Source organism: Dermacentor silvarum, chromosome 2, assembly GCF_013339745.2.
Source record: "Dermacentor silvarum isolate Dsil-2018 chromosome 2, BIME_Dsil_1.4, whole genome shotgun sequence".
Classification (NCBI taxonomy): Eukaryota; Metazoa; Arthropoda; class Arachnida; order Ixodida; family Ixodidae; genus Dermacentor; species Dermacentor silvarum.
In genome coordinates this window covers 766,765-786,405 of record NC_051155.1, presented here as the reverse complement: position 1 = coordinate 786,405, position 19,641 = coordinate 766,765, and the positions used below count along the sequence as shown (strand labels likewise).

At 46.7% G+C, this 19,641-nt stretch overlaps 1 long non-coding RNA gene across 1 annotated transcript; it reads right to left on the bottom strand.

Annotated features, from left to right (window-relative positions):
* Nucleotides 1-2,632: 2,632 nt before the first annotated feature.
* LOC125942868 (uncharacterized) lies at nucleotides 2,633-19,118 on the bottom strand. The gene is made up of 3 exons (XR_007465384.1): nucleotides 19,004-19,118; nucleotides 9,356-9,457; nucleotides 2,633-2,671 (listed from the first exon to the last, which is right to left on the bottom strand). It is a non-coding gene; the product is annotated as an uncharacterized LOC125942868 (long non-coding RNA).
* Between the last annotated feature and the right edge of the window lie 523 nt (nucleotides 19,119-19,641).

Genomic DNA, 19,641 nt, shown 5'->3' with positions numbered 1-19,641 from the left:
GAAGTGTTGCTGTGGACTCCAGTTCGCGTTCCTGGCTTATGCGAGAAATTTCAGTCCCGTTTTGTCGGGCCCTACACTGTTCAGGAACAGACTTCGCCAGTTAACTATCGTGTCACGCCCGTTGTTACGCCTTTGGACGGCCGCTGCCGTACCCCAGAGATTGTGCATGTTTCACGTTTAAAGCCTTTCATACGGCATTCGCCGCCGTAGCCAGAGGCCAGGTTGGCCGCTTCCATGCGCGGGGGTAATTGTGTGAGCATTATGTTACCCCTTCATCTTCTTCATCTGTACATACTCATCATCATGGCCAGCGTCATTCTCTTCAGCGCGTGGTCTGCATAATAAACCGTCGAGGGTGAACAGCTGTCTCGTAATATATATATATATATATATATATATATATATATATAATGAAACTTACAAATCATTAGAAAGTGTCGTAACTGGAGGAAAACCGACTTCACACCCGAAAACTTCGGCCGAAGAAGCCCACTCTGCGGCGATATCACAAGCTAAGTAAAAAGTCAACGCTCATCTTGTGTATTCCACTTTGTCTCGCGATCATCATCATCCTTATTATTATTAACGCCGTAGGATTAAGGGCCCTGTGTCGCCGAAAATCCGGCGTCGGCGACCGGCGTAGGCATGCGATGTCGGCGTCGGTGGCGGAGAAAATCATCCCCAACTACCCCGTCTGTGTCGGCCGTCCACGTGGTGCAAGGTTTTGGTGAACAAAAATTTAATTTCTCACAGTGAAATCCGTCAGAAAAATGGTAAAGTACTACTTTACCATTCGGCGTCGGATTCGCCGTCAGATTGTTTACCAATCGGCATGGTATTGTAATTTGAGTGTACGCGAAAACCTAATTCTACTACGAGGAAACTGAAACGCAAGCCCATTTTCCAGCATTTCTACCAGACCAATAGCCCCGCGTTCAGGTACTATACTTGCGAAAATGATATCCAGATGGCGCTCGCATCCTAGGCAGATCAAATTGGGACTTCGCCTGCTGATTCGTTTTGGACACGCGTGCGCGTCGGGGCAGCAGCAAACAATAAAATAATGAATAAAAGGTGCTAGGGTCTTCACATTTTCATATAGGACCACTTATATTGCCCCTGGAAAAAGGTCTTTCCAGCAATGCATATCTGTTTAAAAGTGAAGCCCCCTTTAAGGGGATCGATGTCAGCTTTGTCTTTGTAAGCTGGCTTGCCCACGTTCAGTGTTGCAGTGAATGATGCCTACTTGCCGTATGCGAACGATGCGATGCGAACGGTCCCGATAACGCACTCGCGTTCTACTCTTAAAGGCGAAGCTTAAGCGTTCTCCAATTTTAAATGCGAAGCATTTCTTGGCTAACATTTGCCACTTTGACAGTATCTATCTATCTGCCTACGTCTTGGTACTCTCATGGTAGTATCGTTAACTTGGTATTTACCAAAATTGGCATACTGTGAGAAGAGTGGATGATGAACATACATTATTGGTTATGACATGTGTGTCATGTAGGTCATGAAACAGCTGCCTACGTCATGGTGCTCTCATGGTCGTTTCGTTAACTTGGTAGGTACCAAAATTGGCATAGTATGACAGGAGTGTAAGACAAACCTTTTTTTGGTACATGGTATGTAGCAAAATTGGCATACTATGACAAGAGCATATGACGAACATAAATGATATGTCGTGACATGAATATCATGGTATGCGTGTCATGTAGGTCATGAAACAGCCGCCTACGTCATGGTGCTCTCATGGTCGTTTCGTTAACTTGGTAGGTACCAAAGTTGGCATAGTATGACAGGAGTGTAAGACAAACCTAAATGACAGGTCATGACAATGACTCAGCGAAAAATATTAACACTCAAAAACCACTGTAATAGGTTCGGACGTGGGTACTAGGTGAAAGAAACGCTACAGGATTCTAGTAGAAGTCAGTCATGACCATGACTCATCAAAAAGGAGAATTACTCGGCGAAAAAAATTTACACTCAAAAACCAATTGAATGGGTTCGAATGTGGTACTGAGTGAAGTAAAAGGTTTAAAGATTGATGGTCGAAGTCATAGTCATGAGCATGACTAAAGCTTTGAACTTAAGATCTCTTAGGTGTAGCTAAAGGGACTACTAAGGACTCATGACATGAATGTCATAACATGCTTGTCATGTAGGTCATGAAAGAGCCGCCTATGTCTTGGTGCTCTCATGGTAGTTTCGTTAACTTGGTAAGCTCCCCGCACACTGCTTTGCATCCCACAGGGTGTGGGATCTGCCGGCTTTTTTATTAGTAGTAGTAGTAGTAGTCGTAGTTGTAGTGTTAGTAGAAGTAGTTGTAGTAGTAGTAATAGTAGTAGTAGTAGTAGCAGTAGTTACCATTAGCCAACTAATCAGTCCTCCAAACTTGCCCATCTTTTTGTACTTTTGACAAAGGTATTGCTTCTGTGCGTGCATACTTAGGCGAACAAAGCGCGCAATCTACAACACATTAACTGCTTCGAAAGCTCAGCAAAAGCACTAGTAATGACGTTGCCACCTCCATGGGGACTACTTAAAAACGGTTTTGCGAGCCACCGTGACAAGCACCTAAGTATAGAGCAAAGAGACAACTCACCCTTGTGCCCGGTTTCGGGGTGTCCTTCTTGCATTCCTTCAGGTCACCCAGGAACGCGGCTGGCTGTATTTGAAATAGAGGAATGAGATGGGAAGCAGTCACAACGAATGTGGAGAGTTGAGCCTCAGACACGCCACACAATTTCAGTGATGTGCACAGTGTGCACACGTATGGTTTAAATTGACGTTAAGTCAGTGCTACAACTGAACTACAAATAAATTCTGTGGTTATACTTGCCCAAACATCAATACTGTTATGAGGAGTACTTATTCGGCAGTAGCGAGTGTGCTTGTCAAGCTACAAAGCTCAAAATAACGTATGCTTCCGCCAAGCTCGAGCGTTCAGCCATGTCCACATCGTTGTGGTCTTCTTCGCTCAACCGTGGGAATATTATTTTGAGGCGCGCCACGGTTGGAGACTCCAGAGCAATTCTAAATGCAGCCCATGCAAAGCACATGAGCGTTCTTTTATTTCGACCCATCTACTAAATGCAGCCGCTGCCGGGAATCGAACCTGCAACGTCGTGCTTAGTAGCATAACGCCATAGCCGCTTTGCCAGCGCGGCAGGTATGGCAACGCTGCTGGGCCCGCGAAGGGCAAGTTGCTATACTGCACAAGGCTGAGCTTTGCAGGCACCTTATTTCGAGTATCCATGTATTATCCGTGGCCTGCCGATAAATTCTACGTTGGTTCCCTGTTTTGCAGCCTACGGTGATGATTCTTGAACGCCGATCCAAAATAGTGACCTGTACATGTCGGCTCAGGCCAATTATCAACCACACCAGTTATTTCTTCCATCGGTGTGTGCGTTCCGGACGACATAACTACGTATGTCGCAGATGCGTAGTTATGCGTAGCGAAAGCAGCTCAAGCGTACCTAATGTGGGTCATGCTTTTTCAACGTGCGTGCGGTACCCACTTTACTCGCGGACAACTTTCTGTACGGAGGCAAAGCGTGCACAAGTAAGACAGAACACACCACTGAGTGATAAAATAAGACAGAACAAACCACTGAGTGTAAAAGCTTGCTTGTTTCGCGGCTTTTCCCTTCCGCGTCTGAGCAAACGCGAAACCGTCGCACGTGGAATCTGCGTCGATGCAGCGTTTGTTCTGAGCATGAAGGCAGAAAACCCAGGAAAGGCCCCGACCAGCGCGGACGTATTGGAGAAAGTGTGGCGGAAGTCACGTGCTGTTTTTCTCAAAGGAGCATCGGGACGGGCACCCCAAATGTCAACGTTTCCATAGCAACCGCGCTCCTGAAGCTTTCGCGGCTGCTATCAGCCTCTGAAAAGTGAGACAAGATTTTTGCGACTATATCCTTCTCGCAGCACCATTTGTTCTCGAGAAAAGCTGACTTCGGAGTGTGGTGTGTAGGCATGAAATTTGTGTTTTGGGTCGGTGAGTGCGAATGTCAGCCAGCAACAGATAGACTCAAGCAATCACGACGCAGGTCCTCGTAGTCTTCTTCAACGTGCCACGGAAAAACACAGGAGCGCGGTGCTTCACTAACACTGCTGCACAAGTTCTGTAGGCTTTGTTTTGACGCGTGTCAGCAGCACACTTCCGGCGGCTCGTAACAATGCAAGTTCAAAGTTCGCGCCCATCTGCTCCGGCGAACTGCGAGACCCCTGATTGGAGGCGCAAAGGGTGATGGCACACCAACATGGCTGCACTGGTTCCGAGCAACCAAAAGCACTGCCAAATGCTCCCGGTCTCCTTGGCACGGTAACACATGTGCAGCAGCCACGCGCCCGTAGCGTTCGCTTCATTGCAACAGAAAGTTGTCCACAATCTTATTATTGTAGCAAAATAAAAATTGGGCCACTGCGATACTTCTTTGTTTAGCTTGCTTGCTCACTCCCGCGCTTTTTTGTCTTCCATTATTAACACAGTAGGAAGGGTAAAATACGCGTGCTACGCAATGCGCGTGTCCATATTGGATCACGTGGGCGACCCAGCATAACAGGCCTCGTGCCTGCAAAGGCCGGCGCAGAGAGATGTCAGAAAAAAAGTGAGCGTAGCTTGCGCTGGAGGCGCAATGCTGAAGAGACAGCGGAGCTGATGGGCACCCAGGTGGTCCTGCCTTTTGGGCTAGGCTAAGCACCACCGAATCATCCCCAGCATTTTTCGGAATTTAACGATAACTGATCGAGTCATCGTCATCATCATCAGCCTATATTTATGTCCACTGCTGGACGAAGGCCTCCCCCTGAGATCTCCAAGTACCCCTTGTCTTGCGCTAACTGATTCCAACTTGCGCTTGCAGATTTTCTAACTTCATCACTCCACCTAGTTTTCTACCGTCCTCGACTGCGCGTCCCTTCTCTTGGTATCCTTTCTGTAACTAATGGTCCACTGGTTATTCATCCTACGCATTACATGGCCTGCCCCGCTCCATTTTATTGCGATATCAATTATATGGACACTTCAACCGGATTTCTGCCGTAGGCGTCGCTGTCACCGTAGTCGTCGCCATCGCCGTGAGGTTCCGTATAGATTCCAAGGGCGATAAAATCATCGCCGCGCGCCGTATGCGCGAGCAAAAGTGCACGGGGGACGCGCGCTATCATGGAGGGTGAACTCCCCCGCGCACTATCACGAAGAGCGAACGCACGGCGGAAAGCAAACGCCACCGTCGCGCGAAAGGCCGTGGGTAGAGTGACCTAAAATATGGGAGAGTGTCCAAAGCACCGCGCGAATGCATGGGAGAAGCGAGGACCTTTTATTGCGATACCAATTATATGGACACTCCAAAGCGGATTTCTCCCGTCGGCGTCGCCATCGTCGTCGCCGTCACCGTGAGGTTCCGTATGACGTCAAACGGCGATGAAATAGTCGCCTCGCTCTGGACGCTGTATGTGCGAGTGAAAGGGAACGAGGGACGCACGCTTTCACGGGGAGCGAACGCACGTCGGAGAGCAAACGCGCGTTCTGCGCCGTGCTCCCTGAAGGGCTGCAGAATTAAGCGTCTCTTTCCTCCTTTCCATGTATAGAGAGCAAACGCGACTTTTTCCGTCGCGCGAAAGGCTGTGGGGGGACGGGAGGGAGGGAGGGAGGGGAGGCGACGTTTATCTGCGGCACCAAATGCGTATTCTCCCTCAAGGGCTGCAGAAGATAGCGCCAACGTATTTATATAAAAACGCCGCGCGCGTTCGGTGCGAACGCGGGCAAAACGCCGACGGCGTCGACAACAGTTCTACGCGTTGCTGGTGCTGCTGCATGTCCAAGTTTATAGAGCTGATAAAACTACTATCCTTACTCCGTATAGCTCTCTACTAATTTGCTATCGCAATTGATGCTTCGCCTTTCTGGTGAAACTGCGACATTTTTTGTGTGAACTCCCGCGCCGCGGCGCTGCTGTACCGAACCCGTGGGCTTTCTCTGCTGCGGAAGCCGAGCCAAGGCGGCGGGCGTCTGCTACGAGCCTGATATTTGGTTGCTATTAGCCAACCTCGCGATAATTTGGGATATACTAAGTACGCGTCACCGCAAAGTAATACCGCAGTGACTCACCGCACAGAAAACGCGTTTGCCGGCTGTGATACGGGTATTTCGTCTATTTCCTTCTAGCTCGCTTGGTCCGCGCTTACGCGGCTGTTTGAGTAACGCATTCCGCGCGCTTACTTCATTTAGTTATGCGTGGAATGAGCAACGTGTACGTGCTACAGAAGAAAATAAGCTGGAGACCGCGATTATAACCACGAAAATGTAGCACATATTGCTAGCTCATGCTAACGTTTTACACCCTATCCTTTCATTTCTTTTATTTCATGGATTCGATTTGCTTTACAAGACTGCATCCGGCACTCTGTTGTTTCTTTATTAAGGGGAAATCCTTAACTGGGCTCTTGGGAAGTGGAATGTGTCCGTTGGCCGATGCCGCGGTACCAAAAAAAATTGTCGCAGTTTCACCCGAAAGGCGAAGCATCAATTGCGATAGCAAATTAGTAGAGAGCTATACGGAGTAACGATATTAGATTTATCAGCCGTATAAACTTGGACATGACAAGCACCAGCAACGCGCAGATGTCGACGCCGTCGGCGTTTTGCCCGCGTTTGCACCGAACGCGCGCGGCGTTTTTATATAAATACGCATTTGGTGCCGCAGCTAAACGTCGCCTCCCCTCCCTCCCTCCCGTCCCCCCACAGCTTTTCGCGTGACGGAAAAAGTAGCGTTTGTTCTCTATATATGAAAAGGAGGAAAGAGACGCTTAATTTGCAGCCCTTCAGGGAGCACGGCGCCGAACGCGCGTTTGCTCTCCGACGTGCGTTCGCTCCCCGTGAAAGCACGCGTCCCTCGCGCCCTTTCACTCGCACATACAGCGTCCGGAGCGCGGCGACGATTTCATCACCGTTGATGTCATACGGAAGCTCACGGCGACGGCGACGACGACGACGTCGACGCCGACGGCAGAGATCAGCTTTGAGTGTCCATATAATTGCTATCGCAATAATAAGTACAAACTGCGTAACTCTCGCTGCTCATTCAGTTGGTATATATACCAAAGTATAGTGTGAAAAGGCACAAATGCGTGACTAAGATGACTGATGGGTCATGGCATTAGTAACTTGACATAATTGCGCTCACGTCACGAGTTAATAACGCTCACGTCACGATATTACAATAACAATATGACGTGTGGTCATATGACGACGGCCAGAAATCCCTCTGATGCTGTGGGTGTGATGATAAAAACCTGTTGAATGTCAATCTCGATCTCAACGTGTCGAACTTACACATATATCATGAAGAACTGAGAGCCCAGGCAAAGGGTAATAATAGTCCTGATAATTTCGGGGTTTTACATCCAAAAATCACAATATGGCTATGAGAGACGCCGCAATGGAGGGCTCCGTTAATTTCGACCACCTGGGGTTCTTTAACGTGCACCTAATACTATGTACACGGGTGCTTTATGCATTTCGCCTGCATCGAAATGTAAGCCGCCGTGGCCGGGAATCGAACCCGCGTCCTCGAGCTTAGCAGTAAAACGTACCAAAGCCACTAAGCTATAGCGCGGCCTGCATAGGTAAAGGGTACGCGAGAAATATACGCGGCAAAAAACAAGACAAACCAAAATTAAACGCTAACAGTGCAACATTGTATTACAGTGCGTATTACAGCGCGTAGCAGACTACCCTCGCTTCCCGCGCGCTTCGCGAGCGTGAAAAGCTCACGGGCCCGGAGCAGCAGCGGCGCAGCGCGGCAGTTCACAGAAAAAGGCCCTCGCCGAAGCCGGCGCATTGGACACTCCCATATTCTAAGTCACTCTAGCCGTGGGGGTATGGGTGGGAGGGAGAGAGGGAGGTGGGGCGACACTGTGCTCCGGCACCAAAGGCGTATCTTGTAACCGGGCGTAACTGGAACTTGCCACTAATCTCCCACTAGAAAGCAGGAAAGCGGGAAGGCAGCGCGGGAGGGGAGGGGGTGGGGGGGCGGCAGCTTCTACTCTGTCAACAAACGCGTTTGTACTTTGCCCGCTTGCGGCGTTCGCCCCCACCGTCTCATCTCCACACCGCTCTGGCCTTTGTATGCGCTGTGCATTCGCCGCTCAGTTTCCGTTGAAGCGATAGAGCGCACGAACCTTCGCCCGCTGCGGCGGCTGCCCTCGGTGCCAGCGTTTTGACAGTCGTTGCCTGCGGTCATTCAGTGTAATCTATTTATGTTTGCTTGTGCGCGCTAACACCACGCTTGTTCATTCAGTTAGTAAGCGAATGTGTCCAACTTTATGCAGCCGATAAAACTACTAACCCTACTCCGAATAGCCCTCTGCTAATTTGCTATCGCAATTGATGCTTCGCCTTTCGGGCGAAACTGCGACCTTTTATTGCGATAGCAACTATATGGACACTTCAACCGGATTTCTGCCGTCGGCGTCGCCGTCGTCATCGCCGTCGTCGTCGCCGCCCGGTTCCCTATAGATAAAATCTTCACCGCGCGCCGTATGCCCGAGCGGAAGCGTGCGGGGACGCGCGCTATCACGGAGAGCGAACGCACTCATCTCCCACGCGCAAGCAAGGAAGCAGGAAGCCAGCGCCGGAGAAAGCGGGGGGGGGGGGGGGGGGGGGCGAGCGCACTTCTACTCTGCCAACAACCGCGCTCGTCTCGCCCGCACGGTCTCTTATCTCCACATGGCACTGACCTTTATGCGCCGTGCATTCGCCGCTCAGTCTCCGTTGAAGCGATAGACAGCACGTACCTTCGCCCGCTGCGGCGTATGCTTGCTGCCAGCGTTTTGACAGTCGTTGTCTGCAGTCATTCAGTGTGATCTATTCGTGTTTGTTTGTGCGCGCTCACACCACGCTTGTTCATTCAGTTAGTAATAGTCGGGCCACATTTTCCAACGCACGCTACACATGCAATGCTGCCCGGATCGGCAGTGCAGCGCTACAGGTGTGTCCCTTCGCACGCGCTGCCCACGGGAAGCGCTTCTCATCAACACCACCGTTTCACAAGCACCTTCTCGTGGTCATCGAGTCTCTCTTCATGTCGGTCTACTTACGGCGCAGCACACCTGCTTACTTAATCAGCTCATGTTTACTACAATTCACATTGCTACCAAAGCCGCTCACCTTACTTCGTATGACATTGCTGTGTTGCTATCGCATTCATTGCTTCGCCCTTAGGGCGAAACTGACATTTTTTCGCTCAAAATAATTATCCTTTCTTAAGGATCGCTCCACGATATCGGGACATCTCATATTGCACGGAGATGCCAGTTAAACAGCCCACAGATCGACACTCACCAGATCCCTCTCCTCCGTCACCGCCAGGCGGCACAGGTAGGTGACGCCAGCTGATCCAAGCCAAGTGGGATCGGTTGTCTGGCTCATGAGGATGCGCGTCCACTGCGATAGCAGGCAAGGTTTTGAAGTTACTGAGCCATTTTAGCTCCAACCGAATGTACAAAGTGAATGATTGGTGTTTGGAGAATTGTAATGGTTGCTGCATTTATTTGCACGACATCAGAGCACTCGAACAGTAGCGCTCAGAACTGCTCCCCAAAAAGCTACCGCCCAAGGCTTATTACTTCGCGTGCAGAGGGCTCACCTGGGGTGGTACGAGCCTTCACCAGAGAAGTTTCACAGTAATACTGATATGTCACGTTCACCCTCTCGAAGACGCCGCGAGATATCAGTATCCAAGGTGTGGCGAAAATTCACTTAGCTTTAAAGTAAACGAAACGGTCTTTTCGAAAAAAGTTTTTATTCTGCTGAAAATAGCTCATTTATCCCTAAAGGCGCTGTCCTCGATATCGGAGGAACAGCTCTGGTTTCACAATGAGCGCGCTGATGCTAAGGATAAACCACAAGTGATTGTGGCTAGAGGTATATATCAGGACTTAAAGGTTCTGGCGATAGGTACAGCGACGACGCGTGTCTTCTTATAATGCTTGTCATCAGCAGTCAAACCAAATGCGACGAGTGGGGATGGGAATTATTGCGCAACAGCTGTACCACAAGACTTATCGAATAGTCTGTTGCAATGTTGCCGTAGTGTACGCAAACGCAAGAATGGCAACATTTGAAATAAAGTGTTCGCTTGATATTCAATGTGTGCTGTTGAATCTCAATTCTTTACTATGACGCTTGGACTCATAATGAACTAACGCAATAAATAATTACTAGATAAGTGACGTGACAGTCGATAAATGCAAATCGATATATGAATGGCGCCTTGAGCATAGCTTACAACACTTGCGGAGAAGTATTTCTGTGTGTTTCAATGTCTGCAACTTTCCGCCGCTTGCCACTTTTGCTCAAGTTCTCTGCAAACCGCAGTAGCCTTTTATTGCAAGCATTCTGTAATTCCTAGAGATTTTCTGCAGCAGCCAAATACATTGTTTTTTGAGGCATATAACAAGAAAAATTGCTAATATTATGCTTCAGAAGACTAAGGTTCGCCGAGCCAGTAATGATTTCGCTATTATGATTTGACCAATTTAATAGCGCTCTAACATGTAGCAGGCACTACTCAGAGGGAGGCAGTAGTTTTCAGCATCGTAGGTTCTTCACCATATACACGGATCTCCCAAATAATTTATTTTTGTCGCATGCGCCTACACACCAAACATTTTAAGGGTGTAAAAATTGGTGTTTTCCGCATTTACACCCCCATGCACACCCTTTTAGCACCCATTTTGTTAAAACACCCTATCATAAGGGTGTATACCACACATAAGGTGTGAAGTTGCTCAAAGATGGGTGTTAAATCAACGTCTGAAGGGTGTTGAACACAAGGATGCATGCATAAATCTGGGCATAAGAACGCGTATACGTCCGCGCAATGAGCCATGTGTCTATGTATAGCATTTTTTTCTAACATACTAATGTTACTGGTATGACGGGCACTGCAAAATGTATTACCTAGAAAAGTACACAGACTCACTTGCAATTTCATTAAATATCATTAGATTTAGTGCTCACTGTGAAACTACAGTGCAATCAGACAATATTAATACATACTGCGGTAGTTGAATAAAAACGCGCAAGCAACTTGAAAAATTTTGCAGGAATTTGGCGGTGCCCTTAACAGCCCAAAAAAAAGTGGCGAACCCCGGTGAGATGTCTTTTTAAACGATTCGAGGTATACAGTAATTAGACACGCAGGCATGAAAATTAGGCTAATTCACTTGTCAACCAACGAAGTCAGACGATCCTTATTACTTAATTGAAACCCATCATCGATATAGTTCATAAATGGTTCTTTGAATGCCAAGAACTGATGCCGCTTATTGCTTCAATGTAATGAATTCCGGTATATGGAAAAAAATGGAAACCGAAACATGTACTGCGGCAGAGCACAACTGTCACTCCTTTGGCAGACGCGCACGAGTGATGTGAATGCTTGCGCCTCACACGTGGCACGACCAATAATGTTGCGCCCTTATCGAGCCACAATCTCGCTGAAACTTTATGCTGTGACCTGGCATGGTCTCCTTGGTCGGACGCAGCCAGTATTTTCATCGTACCTGTAGAAGCACGCTGATCGGCTCGCTCATGGTCACGATTTGTGCGCTGCACTCAGTGATGCAGCCCAGACATCGTCAAAAAAAACGTAACGCTCGTCACGAAACGTATTCACAACTCCCAGCTCACCGCTACAGCTAGAGAACACAACGAAGTGGCAGCAAGCAGGCGGCCAGACCAACAAGCAAACCTGTGAGAATAAACGGGCAGCGGCAGATAATTTTTATAGTTCGACTGAGTTCGGCGCAGCGCGATTTACGCGGCTGCGCCCTCCTGAATGAAAAGCGACCGGAACTGACGCTACGACGCTGTACCGTTGCCTAGACAACCCGGCGCGCGGCAGGGCGGGAAGGCGGAAGCTGCTGCACCACCACATTGGCTCTTGCTTCAAAAGATGCATTGTCTCTTTTTTGTCTTTGTTCGCGTCTCGCGCTCTGGGAAATAATTTTAAACGTGTGATTGGCTTTATGTCCGGTCTAATCAGAGACGTGGTCCGTGCGTTGTGTATTAATCGTGCCCCACCTCAACTCAAAGCCTTGGCACGCGCTGGAAGATGGATCCACGGAGGCAGATACGAGCAGTTGCAACGAGCCTGGTGTCGGCGGTCAGTATGGAAAGTTTCAGGCAAGTGTCCGTTCATTTGGTGTTTATTTGATTACATGTTAAAAAAAAAAAAAAAAATTACATGTTATTGTTGGCTGTAGAAGTATCTCATTGTGCTACCATAGCATAATTCAGTAATGTAAGCGCAGAAGCAGTTGCACGCAGTACTACGGCAAGATGGCTACCTCGATTGCCCCCGTGCGTGCCCCCGTGTGACTAAAGTTTGTGTGGCCACGTCGGGCATGGTGCGTCTGCATAATCCCGCTTTGTTCCTGGCGCTTGAACTATCGGAAATGTGGTGTCCTTTCGAGTTCAGCGCGGGGGCTTGTAACACGGTCGTTCGTTTTGTATTGCGTAGAAAAAGGAGTGACGGACTGGCTTCGCCTTTCTTAAGTACCGGCGCAATATTGGCTCACCCTGGCGCGCTCGCGTACTGCTGCTGCTGCTTGCCGGACGCCTTCCTTCAGCGTGGTTTGGGCTATTTTTCTGTTTGGTGTGTGTGTAAGCGCGCGCGTGCGTGCCTCCGTGTGTTTTTTTCTGAGCGCTTTGTATGTGCGTGCGTGCATGTTTTTTAGTGTTTTGTATGTGTGCGTGCGCGCGCGGGCGTTGCTGTTTTGTGAGCGTTTTGCGTGTGCATGCGTGCTTGTATGCGGGTCTCTATGTGCTTGCGCGTGCGTGCGTTCGTGCGTGTTTTGTGAGCGCTTTGTATGTGCGCGCGTGCCTGTTGTGTGAGTGCTTTACATGTGTGCGTGCGCGGCGTGCGTTGCTGTTCTGCGAGCGTTTTTCGTGTGCGCGCGTGTGCGCGCGTGCTTGTATGCGGGTCTCTATGTGCTTGTGCGTGCGTGCTTTCGTGCGTGTTTTGTGAGCGCTTTGTATGTGCGTGCGTGCGTGTTTTGCGAGTACTTTGCGTGCGTGCGTGCGCGCGCGCGCGCACGTTTTTTGCGAGCGCTTTGCGTGTGCGCGCGTGCTTGTATGCGGGTATCTGTGCGCGCGCGTGCGTACGTCCTTGCGCGTTTTGTGAACGCTTTGTCTGTGTGCGTGCGTGCGCGCCCGTACGTGCTTTGTGAGTGTTTTGCGTGAGCTTGCGTGAGCTTTTGCGTGAGCTTTGCGAGCTTTTTGTGAGCTCTCTGTACAATAGTGCTCTTCGTCTCGTAGTGTATAAATGTTGCATTAAAAACAATTATTTTCTCATGCCTTGAGCATAGCAGTCTTATTGTGTCTTCTCCCATGAAGTCTTCTGCTGCAGTGCTTCTGAAATGCAATGCACAACTACATTGCAGATTTTATATTGTGAGTTTTATATTACGGTCACATGCATGCTCCTGGAGAAATGCCCGTTGCTGAGAGATGGCTTTGCTAGTGTATTTACATTTTATGCTCGTATTTTTCCATGGTCAAAAGGCTAGTGTATATTTATTTTTGCTGCTATGCCATTTTGAATTCACGATGACTTAGTGATCGCGGTTTATAAATTTGAAAACTGGAAAGTTTGCCTACCTTTCATTTGTCATGTCCAATTAAGCTGTGCTTTGTGTTCAGTCAGAATAATTAGGAGTGTTGTTTTCAGAAGCTTGTTGCCTTATCAAATTCCCCGCAGTGTATGGGATCGTAATGAAATGTAGAATCAACTCTCATGATTCTGTTGTTATTTGGCTAATGCAGGAAGTAGGATTCCAGCACAGCCATCAGCTGCACTTATGGTCAAGATGCTCAGACAATGGAGTCCCTGTTCCTTGTGGTTAACCGTGAACAGTATTCTCGCTTTATGAAAGCTAAAGGTGATTTCCTGCATTAATTACAATTTTGCAGCTCAAATGTATACACTTTATTCTAATTTTAATCAACTAATATATACTGTTTAATACTTATATACTGTTTGATGCAATCATTTCTTGTTGCAGAATATTAAGCGTGATGTTTAACATTTATTTATGCATGACTGGCTGATGCATGATGGCCTGTGTTTAAAAAATGTGAACTCACACATTTGAAGCTTCATTCAGTAACCAGAGTATGGCCGATTTAATAAACATTATTTGCTCATGTGTACTCACGTGCTACAGCCCTAATCTTCGATTATCGCACCAAGTACAAATAATTTAGAGATTGCCAATGTATGATAACTTCATCCGTATGTGGCCAGTAGAGTACTTTAAAGAACAGTGGTTTGTTTTTATAAGGCCCCCATTGATACGGCACTTCGCACCTAAACAGTAATAATTGTGGCATATTTAGGCTTTTGTCTTGCAGTAGAAAAAAAAACATTTTCAAGCAACATATCTTATAACAGACCATGCAGTGCCTTCGCATTACAAAAATTTAAAGAAACCACAATTGTAATTGGAAAATCTGCTACACAGCATTTTTAGCTCAGAGAACTCTATTTACATTTGAAAAAAAAATCATTTAGGCGGGAAAACCTTTTCTTGCTCAAGGAACCTTCTTGAGGAGCAATAAATCATCATGATACTCCTGGATCAAACCTTATTTAAAGCAAGTTCATGTGTGAAACATACTTTGTTTCAGTATATCAAAAATGTTGGCCAGTCAAGCTTTATAGCGACTTTCCAAATCAACTTTTCACAACGACTTGCCATGACTTTAGTGTACAAAATAACAGGTGTGTTTCTTGTGTGCTTGCGCTGGATTTCATGTACTTCCCTAATTGACCTTTGTTATATATATATATATATATATATATATATATCTTTAAGGCCACCACAACAAGAATATTTGTTCCTGCAATTTAATATTGAAAATTTACTCCATTAAGTGGCACCAAACTCGGGCTGTTTTAGTGTTACCATATATACAGGTTGTTTCGGTTAACTTTGATACGGTTAACAAATGCTACGCAGCTGGACAGAACCAAGGTAATGTTTGGCGTCGCTTGGAGATACTCAGACAATGTTTTGTATTCCGCCTAATTAAATAATAAGACTTAATTATTTATTCAACTTCTCAGTTATTATAAGTAGATGAAAAGTGTCAATCAGTAAATTGCAGAGCAACATGAGAAACTCCCAATACAGCTTTCTGTTGCTCAATACATGCAACATAAAATGGTTTTTCCGAGTGTGAAATAAGCCAGCAAATACAAGCAAAATTGTCGTGCGACTGGTCGCTCGAGGCACTCTACGTGTATTCGCAGGCATCTTTCACGCTCGGAAAAACACTTTTAAAGACGATAGTCTTTCTTGGGGAACTTAAACGCTGAAAATTTCGTCTGTCTGTCTGTCTGTCTGTCTGTCTGTCTGTCTGTCTGTCTGTCTGTCTGTCTGTCTGTCTGTCTGTTTGTCTGTCTGTCACCCTATTCAGCCACCCGGCCAAAGTTGGACCACTTGCTTACCGCCCACACTACTTAAACTGGTACGGCTGTTCATACTTGTGAACGTTATCGATCACAAAGTAAATATTACGCATATCTGAGGCGCAACATCACTAGGTAAATATTAGGAGGTGTGTTCCTTTAATAGAAAATACATAGATACGTAACTCTAAAGACCCTAGTTTCTTAAGCTGCGCTGAAAATGCCATGCTATGCGCGCCGACGAACGACGTTCCCCGACTGCGCGCCGACGAGCGCCCTCTGCCATGGAGGAAGGAAACCCTCTGCACAAGCTCATGTTTCCCGATGTATTGCCAGATGGCGTCCATGTCTCACGCAGCGCCTCCTCAATTTTATCAATGCCAGCCAGATGCGGCCGATTCAACATAAAGGAAGCGCTGTTTGAGGCAGGGCAAAACATAAATGGCCGCTTGATGAAATAATGCGGTAAAAAGAAATCTGTTCAAACAAACCTTCATGCCAGGACGGAAATGGTACGAGAACAGCATCACGGGTGGCCGCGGATCAGACCAGCACTCATGTAGTACGGCCGGCAGAAGACTATCGTCTTTCGACGACATTTGCAGCGAAGCACGCAGATACGCGGCAAATTTTTGTGTTGCACGTATTCAGCAACAGAAAACTGTATCGGGAGTTTCTCGTGTTGCTCTATACAATTTTCTAATTGACACTTGTCATCCAATTATAATAATTGAGAAGTTGAATAAATAATTAAGTCTAATTATCTAATCAGGCAGAACACAAAAATAGTCTGAGTATCCCCAAGCGACGGCAAACAACATTACTTTGGTTCTGTCCACCTATGGAGCATTTGCATATACTTGAAGTTTGTCCCAAGTGAACTGAAACACCCTATATATAGGACAGATTTGATCAGTTATATGTAAAAAAACATACTTTTGTAGGAAATGTAAATTTTTGTGTACTTACAAATGTATTTGGTGATTCTGCGTTTTAGGTTGTTATTTATGTATCATGTAGTTATGTATTCTAGCATGGAATAAATATATTTACTTTCATTGAAAATGCAGTATCATATATGTCTTGCTGCTCTGCATTACATTTTATATGGATATGTAAATCGTAATAACCATTGATGTTATAGAGACGCTCAGAAGTTATAATTTGCTAGGTTGAATTTGTGCAGTGAGGACAGGTTTGGCCCTGAATTACTAATATTTATTGTGATCCACACGTATAAATGTTGTGTATGCCTATCAAAGCTTTAAGCTTGGCTCTCAGACGCCGTGTTTGGTAGCTGCACTTGAACCTTCTGGCACACACGAGTTATGCGTGGATCGCTCTATATAGTCGTAATTCAAAGCATGTACAGCAGAGCCTGCCTTCTGTATAATGTAGAAATAAAAGGGTGTACGCCCTTTCAACACCTATGAAAATGGGTGTTAATGAGGACCAACACCCTAACACCCTTCGTAAATTTTGCTGGACACCCTTCTTCTAGGGTGCTATAACAGCAACCCAACTGTAGGGTGTAGGAAACAGCACCCTTAGGGTCTGGCGACAAACTGATTTACACCCTTAAGGGTGTTAAAATGTTTAGTGTGTACGCCGTTTCGTGACTTACGTAGCACTCCGCCACGACGTTAACGGGTTCGAGTGCCAGCTACGACGGCTTCGGTATTTAGCATGCCTAACTACTGGATGTTTACGTTAGCGAACTTCAGTTCTCCACTGCAGGCCCGCAGTAAAACAACCTATTAATTCGGATCCGTATCACACAAAACAAATCTTACGCCACAACTCTTCATAAGGACACGTGCCAGCCACTCGGTATTACGGATGCAGGAGAGGAGGTGGACGGACATTGGAATCCAGCACTTCCCAAGGAAACTTTGTCAGTTCGTCGTCTGACAACAAAACATCACCGGAACTGCCACTCTGTACGGCATTAGCACTAGGCAGAGGGCGTGGCACCACGAGAAATAAAAATGCAAAAAATAACAAAAAAAAAACTATCACACATCCAACGGACTTGTTGCGACAAAGTTATTCGAACCGAACCTTCCCTGAAACTTTTCATGCAAATGCTACACGAAAATACAGATGGAACGTGCAAATTTATTTTTAGGTACGCACAAGGATGCGGTTGACAATCCTCCAAACTCGGAAGCTTTATTATTTGGCGTCGAGGTTACGCACGTGTAACTGTTCCGTGTTCTGCGCCGCGTTTAGAAGCACAGCGAATACGTGCTTGCTCAGCTTGACGGCAACTCGCAGCCATCCCTACAACACGTCCCAAGTGACCCACGGGCCCACCTAGGCTTTACTGCCCGTTATAAAGTATGAAGCCACTTGCCTACTACACAGTCTCCGGGATCAGCTCATTTTACAAGGCAAGAAAGAGACAACCAGAGGCACCAGAATCCAGAGAGGGACGAAAGAAAGCGTCGCTTTGATGAAGTCATTGTAATCTACAAGGATATTTTGTGCAGTGAATGCATTTAAGTACCCTTTGTTCCTTCATTGGCAATTCCGTAGAAAACAGTTCAGCTGAACGGATTATGTGTCGGCCCAGTACAGAAGCCTATGTAAACCAATTCGCCTGCCGAATTGACTATCTGAATGAGTTATATAAGCTGATTCGCCTGCGAGCGAGCAGCAAACACTTATGCGCTGTTTTCAACAACGTTTATTCATACAGGGGCTCATTACGCACTTACCGGTGTTCTTTATTTTTGCCTCAGCGGATCCGAACGCCTAAAGAACTTCGGAAACGGGAGCATGCGGGAAAACTAAATAAACATGCATGGCGTCACGCGCGCACAGGTAAACATGAACACATCTCGCTCGATGACCGCGGAAGCTCTTCAAAACGCTAGAGTGAGAAAACGCGCGCATACGAAGCTACCGGCGCCCCACCAAAACGTTCGCTCTTTGATGTATACTATAGTAAAACGAGATCACTGGGGAGCATATTCGGCATTTCAAGGCTGATGTGCGCACAAAATTAGAAATATGTAGAGAATTTGGTCCTTTGTGGACGAGTACAAATTGCTCGCGTACCGTAACTTTATAAAATACAGCCATCTCGGACGCAAGTAAGAGTGGAAATAACTCCGGCCCAGTTAGTTTTTGTAAACAGCAGCTGTAACATCTAATACGAGTTGAGGCCGATTCCAAAATGTACATTGAAGCCTGCCTCATAACCTCAGCAACCCAATGTTTGGTTAATTCGCTTCTGTCAATACAAGAAATAGGATCGTTATGTTCATAGTAAACATTGACATCTCCCAGACGTTTCAAGATTAAAAACCTCAAGAGTGATTTATTTATACATTGCTTACATTCCCTATATTGTTATAAACACATTTATTTAAACATATCCATAGAGATGCATGTGATGAACTTTTCACATGGTAATGGGTTTGAAATCGACTGTGTTTATGCGGTGTTGTCTGTACGCGCCCAACCGAAGGAGCAATAGTTCTTGCAGGTGCGCGCTTCCTGCTTACCTGGTTGGCGATTTTCGCGCACATCCTCTCGGGCGTGGTTGTCTCCTCGAGCACAATGAATCCAAGGCTCTCCTGTGTCTCGGATGCCTTGGCGAACACCAGGTCTGGAAGAATTGTTTTGCAAAAACAAGCAACTAAACATTAAACTTTGAAGTAGCTACAATATAAAATACTGCGCATGCTGCACCATCGAAGTCTGAACTTGAAGCCCGATATTATCGCTAGGCTTTCGTGTAAATTGATCGGTTATTTAACGTTCTTGTTTAAACCACGCAGGTAATCCTATTGGTAGAACCTCGCGTCCCTTTTTTTTTCGATGTAGATAACGAATAGTGGCTTTTCAATTCGATGACGCAATACAAATGCTTTCGGTAGCAAGATAATATAGCTCAATGTAGGGTAAATTAAAATCTGTGGTTTTACGTGCCAAAATCACGATCTGGTTATGAGGCTCGCCGTAAGACTCCAGATTCAATAATGCTGAGTGTACCGGATTCATGTTCGGTACACGCCCGTTTTCGCATTTCGCCACCATCGAAGTGCGGCCGCCGCGGCCGGGATTCGATGCCGGGACATTGTGATTAGCTTCACAGCACCACAGCCACTAAACAACCTCGGCTGGTGTAATGTAGGTTAAA